Genomic DNA, 18,358 nt, shown 5'->3' on the forward strand with positions numbered 1-18,358 from the left:
TTTTGAACCGGTTCCCACTTGACAAAATTCTGAAGAATAATCAAAACTTGGAAAATTTCTATTTTTTGTAACTTGAAGAATATACCATATAGGTATAGTGTCCTAAGTGGGAAACAACTTCCTAAATTGTTGTTCATACCTTATTCGTAGATTAAAGTTTATCAAACTTGAACAATCTTTCAATTCCGCTACCGATCTCAATCTTGATATGGTAAGTTGAGAATGACAACTCGATCAAACTTGTTTTGATATCGAAATTTGCCAATTATAAAAATTATATCTCACAACATGCATACTCACAAAAAAAAAGCCTTTAAACTGGAGTCAATGAGCATATTTATTAGACATGTTGTAGGCATAATATAAACTAGAGAAACAGATCAAAGCAATTTGAGCAACGGTTGTTCAAGTAAAGTTTGCTTCACCACTACACTGATGATAAATTGCTTAAAAAATAATTAGGACATCACACGTTACAAGAGGCAAAAATGATCTAAGCAAAGGTTGTTCAATTAGTTCACATAACCATTAAACACAAGAAAACAAATAAATTCAATCTTTATGGGCTTCATGCCCCTTATGTTGCACTTCACATGCAACGTGTCCAATCATCACAACTTCAACATTGCGTTACCACGCGCCATCAGTGGTACTCTTATAGTGCCGGATTCTCACAGATCCGCTTCTCGTCTTTCGCTCCATTTTTTCTCTAGCTCAATAATTCCGCCTCATCAGTTCACCTCATAGCCAGCAGCGGCACCTGCCACATCACCTACCATGTCAGACGTAGCTAGTAGCGGTGCCAGCAATAGTGCCCTGTCACCTACCACTTCAGCTGTTAACTGTGCATCCATCTGCATCATGGGTGAAAACCCATCTCCATCAAACTTTCGTTAGGTTGCTTTCAAGGATCTTATCTTCAAACTCAAGATGGCTTCATATAACCCACCTTGACTTTGAGGGAGCTGTTAGATTATATTGTCTATTGTATATTAAGGTTAGGGTTAGTTGTCTTCACCTACTCTCATTACCATATATACTATTACCATATATAGGGTTTACTTGCTCTCCACACATGTCCTCTCCCCCTCTGTACTCTTATATTATTCAATACAATACAATTCATATTTTTAACAGTGAGTTTGCTAAGTCTTTGTTCTTTCTTTGAATTATTACTCTTCTAATAATAAGTCAGTAAAAGAATTTGTTATCAGGGAAAACAATAATAATAATAATGATAGAAGATAAATGCTATAAAAAGTGAATGAATGACTTGTCTAACAATGAATATTTATGCAAATACAACAAATTCATATATGATTTAATATCTTGATGATTCATAAATAACACACTCATACATTGGAGGACACCTTAATGTCATAGTTGAAATAGTCCGGACAGAATGAAGAATATGTGAGTTGTACGAAGTAGAATGTCTTAGAAAGTTTCGATTATTTTGAAAATAGATCTTGTGTTTTTCTAACTTACTTTATTTTAGTAATTAAACAATTAATCACATGCAGATAAAATAAAGCAAAGTAAAACTTAGAGATGACACCAGGATTTTTAGAGAGGAAACCCCAGTTGATAAAATACGTTAACTGTTTGCGTGGGAAAAACCTCGATCCAAAGTAAACCGATCCATTATGCTTGAAACAAAGTACACTGAACTTTGACTCTGGCTCACACCCTATCGTTCTACCAAACACCAATTGCTGACAATCTTCTGGCTTTGTGACTCTCTGTCCAACATCAACTTGACCTCAGGCTTATGCTTGATATTTGTAAAAGAGTAGCAGGTAGATCAAACAACACTCCTTGAATGCTCCAACCCTTTCAAAGTGTGATCGCTTTTATTTATGTTCTTCAATAGTCTAAATTCGATATAAAAGTAGATCTACTTTTGTTTGATCGATGTATATGCAACTATATGATCATGATCAGGATTTGAACACCACAACTCTAAAATCACTATGTGAATGTGTGTTTGTTCTAGAAAGACAAACAAAAAATTCTCTAAGAATTTCTGAAACCAAAATCTTTCTAAGGCTTTTAAGAATGATAACTTGATAGTGCAAAAGCCGTAAATAAACCTATGTGTATGACAAGGTTTATATAGAGTTTTCAAAGTCCTATTCCTTCTGAAAATAAAGGAAATTTTGTGCATAGGACTTGGAAGGAAATTGGAATCAATAAAGAAACCAACAGAACAAGGAAACTGAAAAACCTGATGCTGTCAAAACTTCTGGAACCGGTTCCCAATCTGTGTTACCGGTTCCCAAAGGACATAATTGTTTTCTCTCGAATCTTAGCTTCTTGAACCGGTTCCCAAATTCAAGTACCAGTTCCCACTTGACAGAATCCAATTTGAACTTGGATTTTCTATATTTGGTAATTCTGGAAAATATACCATATAGGTATCTGTGTCTTAAGTGGGAAACGATTTCCTAATGTGTTGTTATTTTCTTTTTGATGATCAACAGTATTTTCCTCTACTGAACAACCTTCCAATTTTGCAGTCAATGTCGATCTTGATATGGTAGCTGAAATTACAACTCGACAAGGACTTGTTTTCTTACCAAAATTTGCCAATTATAAAATAATATCTCAAGGAATATATGTTGATATACCATTTCCATTGACGTATAAATTACAGTATATGTTTAACTATGACTGCACCAATTATTTGCATTAGCATAAGTCCACCTAAACCTTTCATTATCGATCCCAGCTCAACAAAGCCAGGGGCGGCTCAATGTTATTTGAGGCCTTAGGCGAAAAAAATAAAGTGACCTTTTAATTAAATCTACCCATATATTTGTCAGTATTATACTAATTATTTGTTTTGTGATTTTTAAACCTATCACTAAATTTTTTCCAAACTCTAGTTCCATTGTTAATTAATTGGTCATATGCTTTCTAATAGTCACATTTAACCATATAAATAAAAATTATAAACAAAATATATAATTTTATGATAACAAAAATTAATAAAGCTATAAACTAATTTAAGTTATAGAATAATAGAAACTGATTTCGAATAATTTGATATAATACTCCAATAAATTCTTTAATAGAGTATAAATAAGTGTATTCAAAATCTTATTACAAAGTGAGATTGTGAGATTGTAAATTGTAACAGGGGAGCAAATGAAAAAAAAAAAAAATTATAGTGAGAGAGGAGAAAAAATATATAAGGAGTAAGCAAAAAAGAGAAAATAAAAGTTAATGGGAGTCTTAGAAAAATATAGAAAGTTTCACCAATTTTCACTTAAATATATATTTAATATTTAGTGTGGGTATATATGCTGATGTAATGAGGGTGAGAGAGAGCAAAAAAAAATTATAATAATACAAGGATAGAAATATTTTGGACAAACTTTGTATTTGTTGAGGTTTAATAATATAAGAAAATAAAATATTTAGGTAAGTTATAATATATAAAGAAAAAAAATTTGGGGGCCCCTCAAAAAAAATATAAAGAATAGAAATCTTTTAGGTCAACTGTCAAATTTCTCTATAAGTTAAAGTTTAATAATTAAAGGAAATACTATAATTGTTTTAGAAAAGTTATAACATATAAAGAAATAAAAAATTATGGGGCCTTCTTATTGGCTGGGGCCTTAGGCAACCGCCTAACTTGCCTAAGGCTCCAGCCGCCCCTGAACAAAGCACAAACTGTTGATTATTTAACTGAGCTATGGCTGCCCTTGATCAGCCTGAACCATATGTGTATTAAATGTTACTAAGGTTTGTAATTAATTATGATTAGCTAATTGCACAAGAACGATAATTCTCAAAGTTTGCAGAAGCAGTATAAACATGTGTGTTTCCATTAAAACTCATTTTTATGTTTGTTATCTTTTGTATACTACTCCTTGATTAGCATATTTATTTATGTATTATTTATTTTTCTTTTGATTTGAACAATCTAAAGGTTTGGTGCATGCATCATCACTTCCAGTGACTTGCACATGTATAAATCCAAGTACCATAGACTCATTGGAGGCATGTGTTATGCCGTGGTGCTTTTTGATAACCTAATTCAACACTATGTTCTGAATGAATAAAGTTTTTGTCCATTTAAGGTTGTTTGATAATGCAATCTATCAAGGATAAGCCTAACTTAAATGGAGTAAAATTTTAAGTGACAGTGACTTTGAATATCAATGAACACTGAATACTTTAAAATTTAAAAAGATATAAAAAAATCTCAATTTTTAATTATCACTCAAAAAGTTCAGCACTTAAAATTCAACTCCTAAAATATTCACTACTTAATTTTCAGTTTGATCAAGCAATACCTTAGGCAACATGTTAGAATGAGTTTTTCAAGAGCTTTCAGATGACCAAAACTTGTAGGAAACTTTTTAGCCTATTAAATTCGACAAAACAAGTCCCTTTAGTTCTATGATGGATTCATGAACCTTGATTAAATTTATGTCTTCATGCCATTTTGGGGATCTAAATTTAGGCCATTAACATCAGCCAGTTGACTCAAACCATTAACCTCCGGCATTCACTTCAGCCTGAGAGATTCGAAGAGAAACTGAATCTGTGTCGGAGAGGCGTGTAGTCTCTCTTTTCTAAAAGTCAGTCAGGGTGTGTCTGATGGGGTTGATTTGGAGGGATGGAGAGTGAAAAGAAAAGAAAAAATAGGGTGGGAATGTGTTTGGGTGGGTTAAGTGCAGAGAAAAGAGAGGATAGGGACCTATCCCTCATTTGCTTTCTCTCCAAATTTGAGAAAATAGGGAGAGAAGGATAGTGGAGTAAGTGATGAATTGTTAATACCAAAAATACCCTCTACAAATTAACATGCACAAAAGTTATTCTATTTATGTCCCAATTATATAATATATACACACACATACGCACATCATTTCCACTTAGTCCGGGATCAAAAGAGTTCATGAAGATATTCAATTTCTCCTTCCAAAGTTGCACGATAGGTCATTTGGAATATGGTTGACACTTTGGTTTCCTATTATTAAATTTTTTTACTCAGAGCAAAGCAATGTCATCCAGAGCAGCCACCATCTTTGTCATATTATTGGAATGGAGAAGCTTGTCTTGCTTGTTGTCTTGTGTTGTGGGGACTTTTTACCTTTCGTACCTGGTCAAGTAGCTTGGTCTTCCTTTTCATATTGATTGAACAGAGGGAGTAGCCAGTGGAAGCGAATTTCCTCTCTTCAAGTGGCAAAACTGCTTCATGCACTTAGAAATTAATTAGGGATCATTCTCATTTAATTAGGGATCAATCTCATTTAGTAGGAGTGAGTAAACTAATCATTTCATTAGGAAAAAAAAAAACTAATCATTTCATTAAAAGGGTCCAATCCTATCTAAATTTGTTTTCACCCATTATTTTCTTTTTTTCTTTTTTCTCTTTCTTTTTTACTTTTGTTTTTACCCATTGCATTGAACTAACAGAAGGAAACTTTCCAAAATATCCTAATGTGTGAAATGGTTATGAAAAGGTATGATAGTAATTTAGTCACTATCATTTCTTTCTTTTCTCTCCTCTATCATATCCAAACAAAAATAACTATTATTTCTTTTCTTTTCTCCCCTATCTATCCAAACATGAATAGAAATTATTACTATCATTTCTTTTCTTTTCTTTTCTATCCTAACTTATCCTATCATTTCTTTTCTTGTCTCCCCTATCTATTGTGTATATATGTTTTAAGTTCATAAGGAGTATGCATGTGTCTATACAAGGTCATCAACATGAACACAAAAATATAGTTTACCCAAAAAAGAAAAAAAAAAAAAAAAACAACAGATACACAAATGCAGGTAAACCAAAAAAGAGTTTGATATAGAGCTGTTACTATCAGGTCATACCTCTGCAACAACCATTGCTGTTTTTTTTTTTTTTTTCCGTTAAAGGGTAAGCTTGAACAACCATTGCTGTTGATTGTATTTAGGGGTTATTTCAAAACATGCGTTGGGGAGGTGGTATGGGAGGTACAGCTTGAGAGTCATCAAATAAGAAGTCATACCACCAACCCGCCTGACTATCATCATTTGAGGAGCTTTGATGGATGAAAAAACTATGATGACAAAGGAAGTAGGCCCGTGTCCTCATCTGATACAATAAATCTCTGTCATTAACATTTTGACAAGAAGGATAGGTGTTGCACGGGGTAGCCTTCTCTTCTGGCTCGAACACAACATGGATTCCAAACTCCTTTAGCTCAAGACACCGCCACAAGAACGCTGAAACATTCACTTCATCGCCAGTTTCCAATTGATTCCCAAGGTTCCAATGGCTTAACCATACCATGTCTTTGCCATCATCTGGATAACCTACGAATGTTGGGCTATATGTCCACTTCAGATCCTTTGTCCTGTTACTCACCTTAAAGTAAAACTCATTCCAATACTTGGTTCTTGGAGTAGGAGTATATGGTCCATCGGTTCTTGCATACACAACACACACATTCAAGCCTTTGATCTTGAAATTAGGAAATGAAGGTACCTTAAAACATATTGAAGATCCCATGCTCTTAATGCTGAACCATCCTGGAACCTCACTTCCAGGGAGAGAAGTGCTAAATATACCAAATTCATACAGTCCCTACAGCATGAAAATCATAATTTTGAACTCTTACCGATATGCGACATAGAGAGAGAGAGAGAGAGAGAGCGCGCGCTCTGACCTGGAGGGGAACTTTTCTTTCAGTTAATGTCATGTTATTGTACATGACCACCTCAATATTTCTCAGGAATTCCAAGTTGGACAAGCCCAAATTGCTGGTCATTACTTCATCAATGTTTCCAATGGGTTCTAACTTGAACAATCTCCGAACCTCAGTTAGTTTGACACAGAAACCTATCATCAAATCCAGCGAATTCAACAGGTTTGGTAGATTTTCCATTGTTTCCAATGAGCTGCATTTGAACATATCCAACTCCCTTAAACTCGTTGGAAGCTCCGGAAGTAACTGAAGTGTTGTGCAGTTATTCAAATTGAGTGCCTGGAGCATAGTGAGACACTTGATGCTCTCTGGTAGGCTGGAGATCGGATTTCCCCTTAGATCCATGTTCTGCAACAGTGATAGGCTGCCAAGATCCTTTGGAATAGCATCATCTGATAAGTTGCAGTCAGCAAGACTCAAGCTTGATAATGAGCGTGATAAAGAACGCAATGAAAAACTGATGGATTCTGGACTTCTTCTTGGTCCTAATACCCAATCCCAAAAGTGTGAACGCCATGATTTTACCCCAGAAGTCGTAGTGGGTGGTTGATTTATGGAAATCCCGTCAGCATGGAAAATTTTCAAAGATTCCATCTTGCTTAGCTCTGTAGGAAACTTCTCTAGCTTTAAACAATGAGAGAGAATGAGTATTTCAAGAGATTGTAGCTGGTCAATTTTTGATGGAAGCTTCTTAAGATTTTTGCAACCTTCTAGATTCAAAAAAACTAGTCTCCCTAATTCTCCAATTGATTCATGAATCTCAATCAAATTTATGCAATTTTTGAGAATCAATCTTTCAAGATTAGGGACATTTGAGAAGTCAGGTGTATTTGTAAGACCATGAGAATGACTGAGATTGAGGATCTTCAACGATTTGAGCAACTGTATAAAAAAAGTAGAAAATGTGAGTATCACACACTTGACAACGATTTGAGTCAGGTGCATTTTATATGAATATTAATATTAATCACCAAAGAAAAGAAAAATAAGAAAATAGTTAGTACTAGACCTTGTTTCCATTCCAAGCTTGTTTCAAGCTGCTATTGCGCATGTCAAGGGCAACCAAACTCTCCAGATGAAGGCCACTGGGTATAGATTCTAAAGGGAACCCACGCCAACACAACCATCTTAACTTCCTAGGGAATTCTTCATAGTCTCCTTTGAGCCTTGCATTATCCAGTTGGAGTAGTCTTAATCTGTGCATCCTTGAAAATGCATCAATTTGCAAATCTATTTCATTGGATGTGGAATGTGATCTTGTTGAGGCATAATTTATTTGGAACCAAGAGAAGAAGCCTAGATGACGCTGCTTCAATGAATTGCTTTCGGAAAGTAATGTTGGTTTGTCAAGAAAATCTTCTGAATGGTGTCTTTTTGCATTATCTAAACCAAATAACTTCTCACTGGACCTACCTGCCTTGGACACATTCAAGTTGAGAAAGAGGCCCTCAATGGAATCTGTTCCCTGATAAGAGAACTTGAAATAGTAAGCACACCAACAAATATATACAAATAGAGATCTTGAGAAACATATTTATTACCCTTTTTTCATCCAATACACTAAAGGCGTCATTATGATGCCACAATCTGCTGCGTTTTCCAGGTTCGTTGGGTGATTCTTGGCGAATGATTTCCCTCCCCATGTCCCGAAGCAACTGATGCATTGACAGCTTGTTATTTTCATCAATAGTTATGAGACATCCATCAATGAGATTGTGAATCGCAACTTTGGTGTAGAAACCACACCCATCTAGTATTGTAATTGTGAAATCTTTATCCTTTCTAACAAAGAAACAAGCAATGTCAAGGAATAAATTTTTGTCATGGTCATCTTGTAAAGAATCAAAGCTTAGTTTAAGCTTTTTTAGGATCTAACTGTTAGGAATAGCTTCCAATTTCTTTAATGTACTTTCCCACACATCTACAGGTCTACCAGATAGTGAAGAACCCAACACTTGAAGAGCTAGAGGAAGCCCTCCACAGTAGTTTACGACCCTTTTTGAGTTCACCAAGTAACCTTCAGTAGGATGGTCTTGTCCAAAGGCATGCCAACAAAAGAGCTTGAGCGATTCATCTTCGTTTAATTCCTTTACTTTGTGCATCTTATACAATTCATGCGCCTTTAGCAAATGCTCATGTCTAGTTGTTATGATAATTTTACTTCGCGGATAAAACCAATCTCGCATAAGGAGTATTGAATTTAATTGGTCCGATTGATCCACATCATCAAGAACAACTAAAACTCTTTTACAGCAAATAGCATCTCTAATCTTCATGATTCCTTCGTCAACACAGCTAATTTTTTCTTTTCTCCCCCTTAGAATATCTGAAAGAAGTTGTTTTTGTATACTAATCAATCCATTGGGTTGTTCTGAGGTTTCTCTAATATTTGCAAGGAAGCTACTACCTTCAAATTTGTCAAAGTTTAAGTTATACACAGTTTTGGCGATTGTTGTCTTCCCAATTCCACCCATTCCACAGATTGTCACTACGCCAACATCCTTCGACCCATCTTGTATCCACAAATTAATGTCTTTTACATGGGGATCTATTCCAATTAAGTATGGACCAACACTCAAGACCGTGCGATTCAATTTGTTCCCAATCTCTTTAACAATTTTTTGAATAAAACTTGACTCTCGCCTATAAATTGCAATGGAAATGGATAAAGTACATTTTAAATATCATCTGTTTAAATGAAACAAGAAATGATTATTATGAATATAAAATAAAACAAATTACATGGTGTTCAGTTTTGGCCATTATGACTCGTATACAAGCGTATAGACCGCTAAAAATTATGACAACTTTAATTGACAAAATTACACAGGTTATAGCATGTTAAAGATATATGAAAAACAGAAGATTAGAAAATACAAGAACAATCACAAAATTCAGACTCCAAGCCGAATGAGCAAGTGCATGAAAAGGGATTCATTTTACTTATTTCCAGAATTTTTGCAACTACTGACTTTGTTTTAGGAAAGTAAGTGAACAAAAAAAAGGGAGATCCAGAATTTTTGGTTTTACTCTTTCATAGTGCTTTTATGTTATTTTAAACACCTTAAAGTTTGAGTTGCTGGTGCACTTTTAATCCCAGATATGATTATAATTTGTTTTAAACTTATGTTGTGACCTTCACACGCCTTGAGTTGTAAATAAAAATGATTAAACTAGTTCATTTGACCCTTTCATGTTCTATCCATCCCTAAGTCACACAATCCTTCTCAAACAGGTATGGCTCTCACATTCCAAGTGCTCTCCCGCTCTTAGGTTTCGCGCGTGCTCTCGCTCACATTCTAATTGCTTATGACTTAATTCTGTCGCTCTCACGCAACCACTCAAATTCGCTCTCACCCCCACTCCTGCTTTATGTGACTTAGGTCCATCCCTTATTTTTCCTTCATTTTTCATTCCTTTCAAATAGAAATCTCATTTATCATTAAATCTCTATATCAGTGGTATATTCATTAGCTCAGATTCTTGGTAATAATGCAAGCAGTTGTGAGATATATTTTGTAATTGGCTAATTTCGATGTCAAAACGAGTCCGATCGAGTTGTAATTTTTGATGTAAAAATATCGAAGATTGAAGATCGGATGCGGATTTGAAGAAGGTTAAGTGTTCAAAATATACTACACTCTGAGATGATGAGAACAACCCTCTAAGAAGTTTGAGAGGTAGTGAGAACATTTAGGAAGGGTTTTGAAAGGTTCGGAACAAGTTTTTACATTCTGTCCATCTTGAACTGGTTCAAGATCTATCGCAACATCATCAGAATGCTAAAATTTCAAGACTGACCATCTTGAACCGGTTCAAGAGGGCTGAATCGGTTCAGAGAATTCGTGGGATTCCTTACTATCCATCTTGAACCAGTTCAAGATGGCTGAACCGGTTCAAGAAGTCCTAGATGCATCAGGTTTCCAGTTTCCTTCTTCTGATGTTTCCTTTTTGACCCCAGTTTCCTTCTAAGCCCTATACACGAAATTTATCATATTTTCTGAGGGATTAGGACTTTCAAAACTCTATATAAACCTTGTCATATACATTGGTTGTTGATGGCTTGAGGGAAAATCAATTATATATTTTGAGAAAGCCTTCTAGAGAGAGAAAATTCAGAAAATCAAATCTGATTATTCTGAATTTATTTATGAGAGCATACACATATATTCATGAGTGATTTAGTGGTGTTGTTCTTTATCTCATCGGAATTGGAGCTATACTGAAGATTCAGATATTCCAGATAAGAAGCAGGATTTAATTCTTCTACAATCGAGTTCAGATCTTGAAGACCAGAAGTAAGCGCTATCACACTTTGAAAGGGTTAGAGCATTCGTGGAGTGCTGTCTGATCTACCTGCTACTCTTCTACAAATATTAAGTGTAAGCCTGAGATCAAATTGCTGTTGAACGGGGAGTCGCAGAGCCAGAGGATCGTCAATGGTTGGTATGGTGTAAAACAATAGGGTGTGAGCCAAAGTTAAAGTTCGGTATACTTTATTTCAAATATAATGGATTGGTTTACTTTGGACTACATAGTCCACGAGGTTTTTCCCATAACAGTTGACGTATTTTATCAACTGGGGTTTCCTCGCTAAAAATCCTGGTGCAATCTCTCTCAACTTAACTTGCTTTACTTTTCAGTATTTATATTTATGATTGTAGATGTTTAATTGATCATGCAATTTAATCAATCATAAATTAAGCAAGTTGACCTAATAATCAGATCTAGGTCATTAAAGGAGTTAATCACAATTAAAATCAACTGTTCCGCACCCCGCATAACTCTTGTTTCACAATTTGGTATCAGAGCGGGATACTTGATATACAAAGTAGATTATATTTGTTGATTGATTATTGATTTTTTCATCATATTTGAAAATTCATCTGTTGTTGATGTGTTGCCTGTATCTCCTATTTTTTATTCTGTCACAAGCATGCAAAGTGAATGGTCAAAATTTAAAAAGGATTTTGAAAATTTGTTAGAGAAATTGAATCTTGCTGAACTTGAAAGAGATATTTATAAGTTAGAAGTTTCTATCTCTAATAAGAATTTGGAAGAAATTGGCCTTTAGAATTTGAATCTTCTTCATAAGATTGATTTTCTAGAAAAGGAACTTAAGAAGGTAAACTTGTTTAATAAATCACTGGAACTTAATATTGATACTTTGAGTAGTGAATTTGTTAAAACAAAACAGTCGTTTCAGAAAATTGATATTAACACTTGCAAAATAGATAAGTTGAAAGGTGTGGTTGGGAATGTTATGAGTAATAAAGATTTGGCATCAACTTCAAAGGATCTGTATTTTAAAAAATCAAAAGATATTTTTGTGAAAGTTAAAACCAAACCTTGTATTATTTTTAATTCTCCTAAACTTATTTCAACATGTCATTTTTGTGGTGAAAAAGGTATCAAGTATAAGTGTCAAAAAAGAAAATTTGAACTAGGAAAGAATTTGAAAAATCTAGAGAGTTCAAAATTGAGGAAGAAGAGAATTAGGATTGTTGAGCCTTGTGACACTTTGCCTAGAATAATAGGGAAATCATTGCATAATGAATCTAAAATTGTTTGGGTAAACAAAAAGAATTTTAAATGCCTTGCCATGCACACTGCACTTAGAGCACTTAGTCCATGTGGTTGGTACTTTGATAGTGGTTGCTATAGGCATATGACAGGGGGATAGAACATTATTTACCACGTTTAAGGAATGCTCAGTTGGTACTGTTACTTTTGGTGATGGTAAGGCTTCTACTGTAAGTGGTAAAGGTAAGATTAAATTTTCGGGAATTGAAGAGTTAAAAAATGTTCTATATGTTAAAGGTTTAGCTGCTAATCTATTGAGTATTAGTCAAATATGTGATGAGAAGTTTCAAGTCAATTTTACTTAACAAGGGTGTTTTGTAACTAATGAAAAAGGTGAATGCATCTTAAAAGGAACTAGAACTTCTGATAATTGTTATGTTGTGTTTTCTGATCCTTCACTTATGTGTTTTTCTGCAGTTACTGATGAGGCTGTTTTATGGCATAAAAGACTTGGACATGTGAATTATAATGATTTAGTGAATTTGTCTAACAATGATCTTGTTCGAGGTTTACCTAAATTGAAGATGCCTAAGAATGAAATATGTGATCCATGTCAGTTAGGAAAACAAACTAGAGTGTCACATAAGAGACTTATTCATAAAGTCACTTCTCGACCTTTAGAGTTGATTCATATGGATTTGATGGGTCGCATAACACCTGATAACATTGGAGGAAAAATGTATTTGCTTGTTATGGTTGATGATTTTTCTAGGTTTACTTTTGTTGCATATTTGAGAGAAAAATCTGATACTTTTGTGAATTTCAAATCTATTTGCCAACTTATTCAAAATAAGAAGGGCTATCGAATTAATCGGATTAGAAGCGACAATGGAGGTGAATTCGAACGTAAGGAGTTTATTGAATATTGTGATAAGAATGGCATTAAGCATGAATTTTCAGCACCTAAAACACCACAACAGAATGGTGTAGTGGAAAGAAAAAATAGGACAATTACAGGTATGGCTCGTACTATGCTTCGGGAGAATAAGATTGCTAGTCACTTTTGGGCTGAATCAGTACGTACTGCTTATCATATCCTAAATAGAGTTTATCTTAGGCCTGGAACTAACAAGACTTCATATGAATTGTGGTATGATAGAAAGCCCACTGTTAAATACTTTAGAGTCTTTGGAAGTAAATCTTATATCCTTAGAGATAGGGAACACTTGGGAAAATTTGACTCTAGAAGTGATGAAGGTGTGTTTTGGGTTATTCACAAACTAGTCAGGCTTATAGAGTTTTTAATCTTAGAACCAAAGTGGTCATGGAGTCTATAAATGTTGTATTTGATGATACAAAATCTAAGATAACCTCTTCTCAACTTAATGAAGAAGAAACTAATTTTGAAATTGCAGGAGAAAGGAAAGTACCTGCTATTCAAGAAGAAGCAAGAGTTGAGGATTTAGGTGGAGAAGGTGAAGAGGTTGAAGAAGATAAGGATGAGGAATTAGAGGTTACCACTGATGAACCTATAGGAGTTCCTGCACCGTCTCTAGATATTCCCACATCGAGCAGTTCTAGAGTTAGATTGAGTCATCCAATTGATAATGTGATAGGTCCTTGGAATAAGCATGGTACTAGGAGTACAATCCGTGATGATGTAGGACATTCATGCATTGTAGATGATATAGTTCACTCATGTCACATGGCTCAGTTTGAACCTAAGAATGTTGATGAAGCTCTTCAAAATTCTGATTGGCTTATGGCTATGCAAGAAGAATTGCTTCAATTTGTGAAGAATGATGTTTGGGAATTAGTGCCTCAACCTAGTGATGTTAATATCATAGGGACCAAATGGATCTTTAAAAATAAACTTGATGAACATGGTCTTGTGATGAGGAATAAAGCTAGGTTAGTTGCACAAGGATACACTCAAGTTGAAGGAATTGATTTTGATGAGACTTTCGCACCTGTTGCTAGACTTGAGTCTATTCGACTTCTTTTTGCTCTTGCATGCCACTTTAAATTCAAATTGTTTCAAATAGATGTTAAAAGTGCTTTTCTTAATGGTATTTTGCAGGAAGAAGTTTATATAGCACAACCGAAAGGTTTTATTGATCCACATAATCCTGATTTTGTTTTTCATCTTAAAAAGGCTCTTTATGATTTAAAGCAACCACCTAGAGCATGGTATGAGAAGTTGACTTCTTATCTATTGCACAAGGGCTTTAGAAGAGGAGGAGCGGATAAAACGTTATTTATTTTCAGGAAAGGAAAAGATTTTCTTGTTGCTCAAATATATGTGGATGATATTGTTTTTGGTGCTACTTGTGATAACCTTATTCATAATTTTTCTAAAGATATGAGTAATACTTTTGAAATGAGCATGGTTGGTGAACTAACTTTCTTTCTAAGTCTCCAAGTGAAACAACTTGATGATGGGATTTTCATATCTCAATCAAAATATGCAAAGGAGCTAGTTAAAAATTTTGGTATGAAAGATTCAAAGCATATTCAAACTCCTATGAGTACTTCATCCAAATTGAATAGAGACTCTGATCCTAACAAGGTTGATCATTTCTTGTATAGGAGTATGATTGGTAGCTTGTTGTATTTGGCAGCAACTAGGCCAGATATTTCATTTAGTGTAGGTGTTTCTAGGTATTAAGCTGATCCTAGAGAACAACACATCCTTGCAGTCAAGCATATTATTCGTTATGTCAATAGTACATTGAATTATGGATTGCGTTATTCTTCTGAGTCTAACTCTGAGATTGCAGGCTATACTGATGCTGATTGGGCTGGAAACAAGGATAATAGAAAGAGTACTTCCGGTGGTTGTTTCTATGTTGGTACTAATCTTGTTTCATGGTACAGCAAGAAGCAAAATTGCATATCTTTATCATCTTATGAGGCTGAATACATTGTTGCTGGAAATTGTTGCACACAATTGCTTTGGATGAAACAGATGCTTCTGGATTATGGAGTTGATCAAGATACTATTTCTAACTTTTGTGATAATACTAGTACAATAAATATTTCAAAAAATCCAGTTTTGCATTCTAGGACTAAACACATTGACATTCGACATCACTTTCTTAGGGAACTTGTTGAACAAAATGTCGTGTCTTTGGAAAAAGTGCATACTGATTAAAATTTGGCTGATATTCTTACTAGACCATTAGATGCTCCTAAGTTCTCTAATTTTAGGAAATCTATTGGTGTTTGTTGTCTTGATTAGATGCATTGCAAAGACATAGTCTAGAAAGGATTTTCATGCATATCTTGAGTGTCTAGATTATGTTTATGGAAAGTAAAGCAAACCATATTGATTGAGTATGTTGAACACAAGGAATTTAATGACACATGGATTATCTGTGGAAAGCATACAATGGCTATGATTTGATGAAATTGGTTTTGCTTACTTATTTCGTATAGTAAATGAGTCATTGATAATACATTTACTTAAGATTTCGTTGTTTTGGTCAAAGATAATGTTGATATGATTGATTATTGTCTTGGGGTTTAAACTTGATTTATGTGTTTTAGACCAAAAGAGTGAAAAGAAAAAAGAAAATTGAAAAACAGCTTGGAATGAAACAGTTTTTGAAAAAGAAAGACAAATATTTGCTGTTTTTGAAAAAAAAGTGAGGTGGAAAAGGCTACTTTTGGGAATTGTCCAAAAGCTACCTTGACTCGAAACAAATGAGAATAAGGGAAAGAGTTGGCTGCCCATAAGCGTGAAAGCCGTCAGTGTGCAAAAAAAAAAAAAAAAAAAAAAAAAAAAAAAAAAGGAGCCCAAAGAGAGAAAAAAAAATGTCTTTTGCACATGTTGATTGTTTGATTTCTAAGAATATGTGATATCATTGATTTATTATCTGAAATCTGAACAATTGACAGATCATTGTTTTTGGAACTTGGTGGTGATTTTACTACACTTACTAAGTTTGTGGAACTTAAAGAATTGATCTTGGTTATTTCTTTTAATACATCTAATCTTGTGGAGTCTACATTCTCATTGAGTTCGATTTACAAGAATTATATGGTTGGTTGCTTCCTACTTCTAGGATTTGTCTTCCTTAAGACCCTTGTTAATTTGTGACAAAAAGGGGGAGATAGAGATTAGAGTTTTATCATTCAAGGGGAGATACTTTTGCATTAAGGGGGAGAAATACTTTTTGCATTAAGGGGGAGAACCATTGTTCATTGCATTCCATTGCATTGACATCAGGGCATTTTTAGCTTTGTTATTTTATGCTTGTGTTTATTTTCTTGATTAAGCTTCACGGGTAGTTGTGTTTGAGCTAATGTGCAGATTACAGGTTGCTACATGTGTAGAAGCTTCATGAGGTTCAAGAAAATGTCCGCGGTTTTTTTTTCCTTTAACATTCAATGTAATTTACTTTCCTGCTTGGGTAGATTGCTAAATTGTTTTAGGGTTTTGTTACGAAATTGCCAAAGGGGGAGATTGTGAGATATATCTTGTAATTGGCTAATTTCGATATCAAAACGAGTCCGATCGAGTTGTAATTTTTGATGTAAAAATATCGAAGATTGAAGATCGGATACGGATTTGAAGAAGGTTAAGTGCTCAAAATATACTACACTCCGAGATGATGAGAACAACCCTCTAAGAAGTTTGAGAGGTAGTGAGAACATTTAGGAAGGGTTTTGAAAGGTTCGGAACAAGTTTTTACATTCTGTCCATCTTAAACTGGTTCAAGATCTATCGAACATGTTCAACATCATCAGAATGCTAAAATTTCAAGACTGACCATCTTGAACCGGTTCAGAGAATTCGTGGGATTCCTTACTGTCCATCTTGAACAGGTTCAAGATGGTTGAACTGGTTCAAAGAAGTCCTAGATGCATCAGGTTTCCAGTTTCCTTCTTCTGATGTTTCCTTTTTTATCCCAGTTTCCTTCTAAACCCTATGCACGAAATTTATCATATTTTCTGAGGGATTAGGACTTTCAAAACTCTATATAAACCTTGTCATATACATTGGTTGTTGATGGCTTGAGGGAAAATCAATTCTATATTTTGAGAAAGCCTTCTAGAGAGAGAAAATTTAGAAAATCAAATCTGATTATTCTGAATTTATTTATGAGAGCATACACATATATTCATGAGTGATTTAGTGGTGTTGTTCTCTATCTCATCGGAATTGGAGCTATACTGAAGATTCAGATATTCCAAATGAGAAGCAATATTTAATTCTTCTACAATCGAGTTTAGATCTTGAAGAACAGAAGTAAGCGCTATCACACTATGAAAGGGTTGGAGCATTCGTAGAGTGCTGTCTAATCTACCTGCTACTCTTCTACAAATATCAAGTGTAAGCCTGAGATCAAGTTGCTGTTGGACGGGGAGTCGCAAAGCCAGAGGATCGTCAGCGGTTGGTGTGGTGTAGAACGATAGAGTATGAGCCAGAGTCAAAGTTCGGTATACTTTGTTTCAAACATAGTGGATTGGTTTACTTTGGACTGCATAGTCTACGAGGTTTTTCTCATAACAGTTGATGTATTTTATCAACCGGGGTTTCCTCGCTAAAAATCCTGGTGCAATCTCTCTAAACTTAAATTGTTTTACTTTTCAGTATTTATATTTATGATTGTGGATGTTTAATTGATCATGCAATTTAATCAATTATAAATTAAGTAAGTTGACCTAATAATCAGATCTAGGTCATTAAAGGAGTTAATCACAATTAAAATCAACTGTTTCCGCACCCCACGTAACTCTTGTTTCACAGCAGTCTGGTACAATAAGTTTCTAGACTCCATAACTTCTGAAATAAAACTGTAATAAATCATCGCATTTATTATATATCATATGCATTTATACTATATCATATCCATATGGGATAGCAAGTCTTCTGCATCTACTTGAATTATTCTATCAATTTTTGGATGGTGCTAAAATTTCATATTTTATCAATACTTTGGCTAAAACTAAACATATAAATTCATAAAACATTTTGATAAATGATATATATACAGAAAGTATTAATAATGTTTCAATACATTTTAACTAGTTCAAAAACATTTGCATCAACAAATAATGTAGATAGTGGGAAAAATTAGCATCTAATAGCATGAATAAATTGAAAGTATTCAATCAACTCTATT

The 18,358-nt window shown here is 34.3% G+C and overlaps 1 pseudogene; it reads right to left on the reverse strand.

Moving 5' to 3' along the window:
• Nucleotides 1-6,572: 6,572 nt before the first annotated feature.
• LOC132300698 (disease resistance protein RPV1-like) lies at nt 6,573-9,480 on the reverse strand (annotated as a pseudogene).
• Nucleotides 9,481-18,358: the final 8,878 nt, after the last annotated feature.

This window comes from Cornus florida, unplaced genomic scaffold (assembly GCF_030987335.1).
Source record: "Cornus florida cultivar Cherokee Brave unplaced genomic scaffold, ASM3098733v1 CherokeeBrave_3.0.0_Hap2_Chr03, whole genome shotgun sequence".
In the NCBI taxonomy this organism is placed as follows: domain Eukaryota; kingdom Viridiplantae; phylum Streptophyta; class Magnoliopsida; order Cornales; family Cornaceae; genus Cornus; species Cornus florida.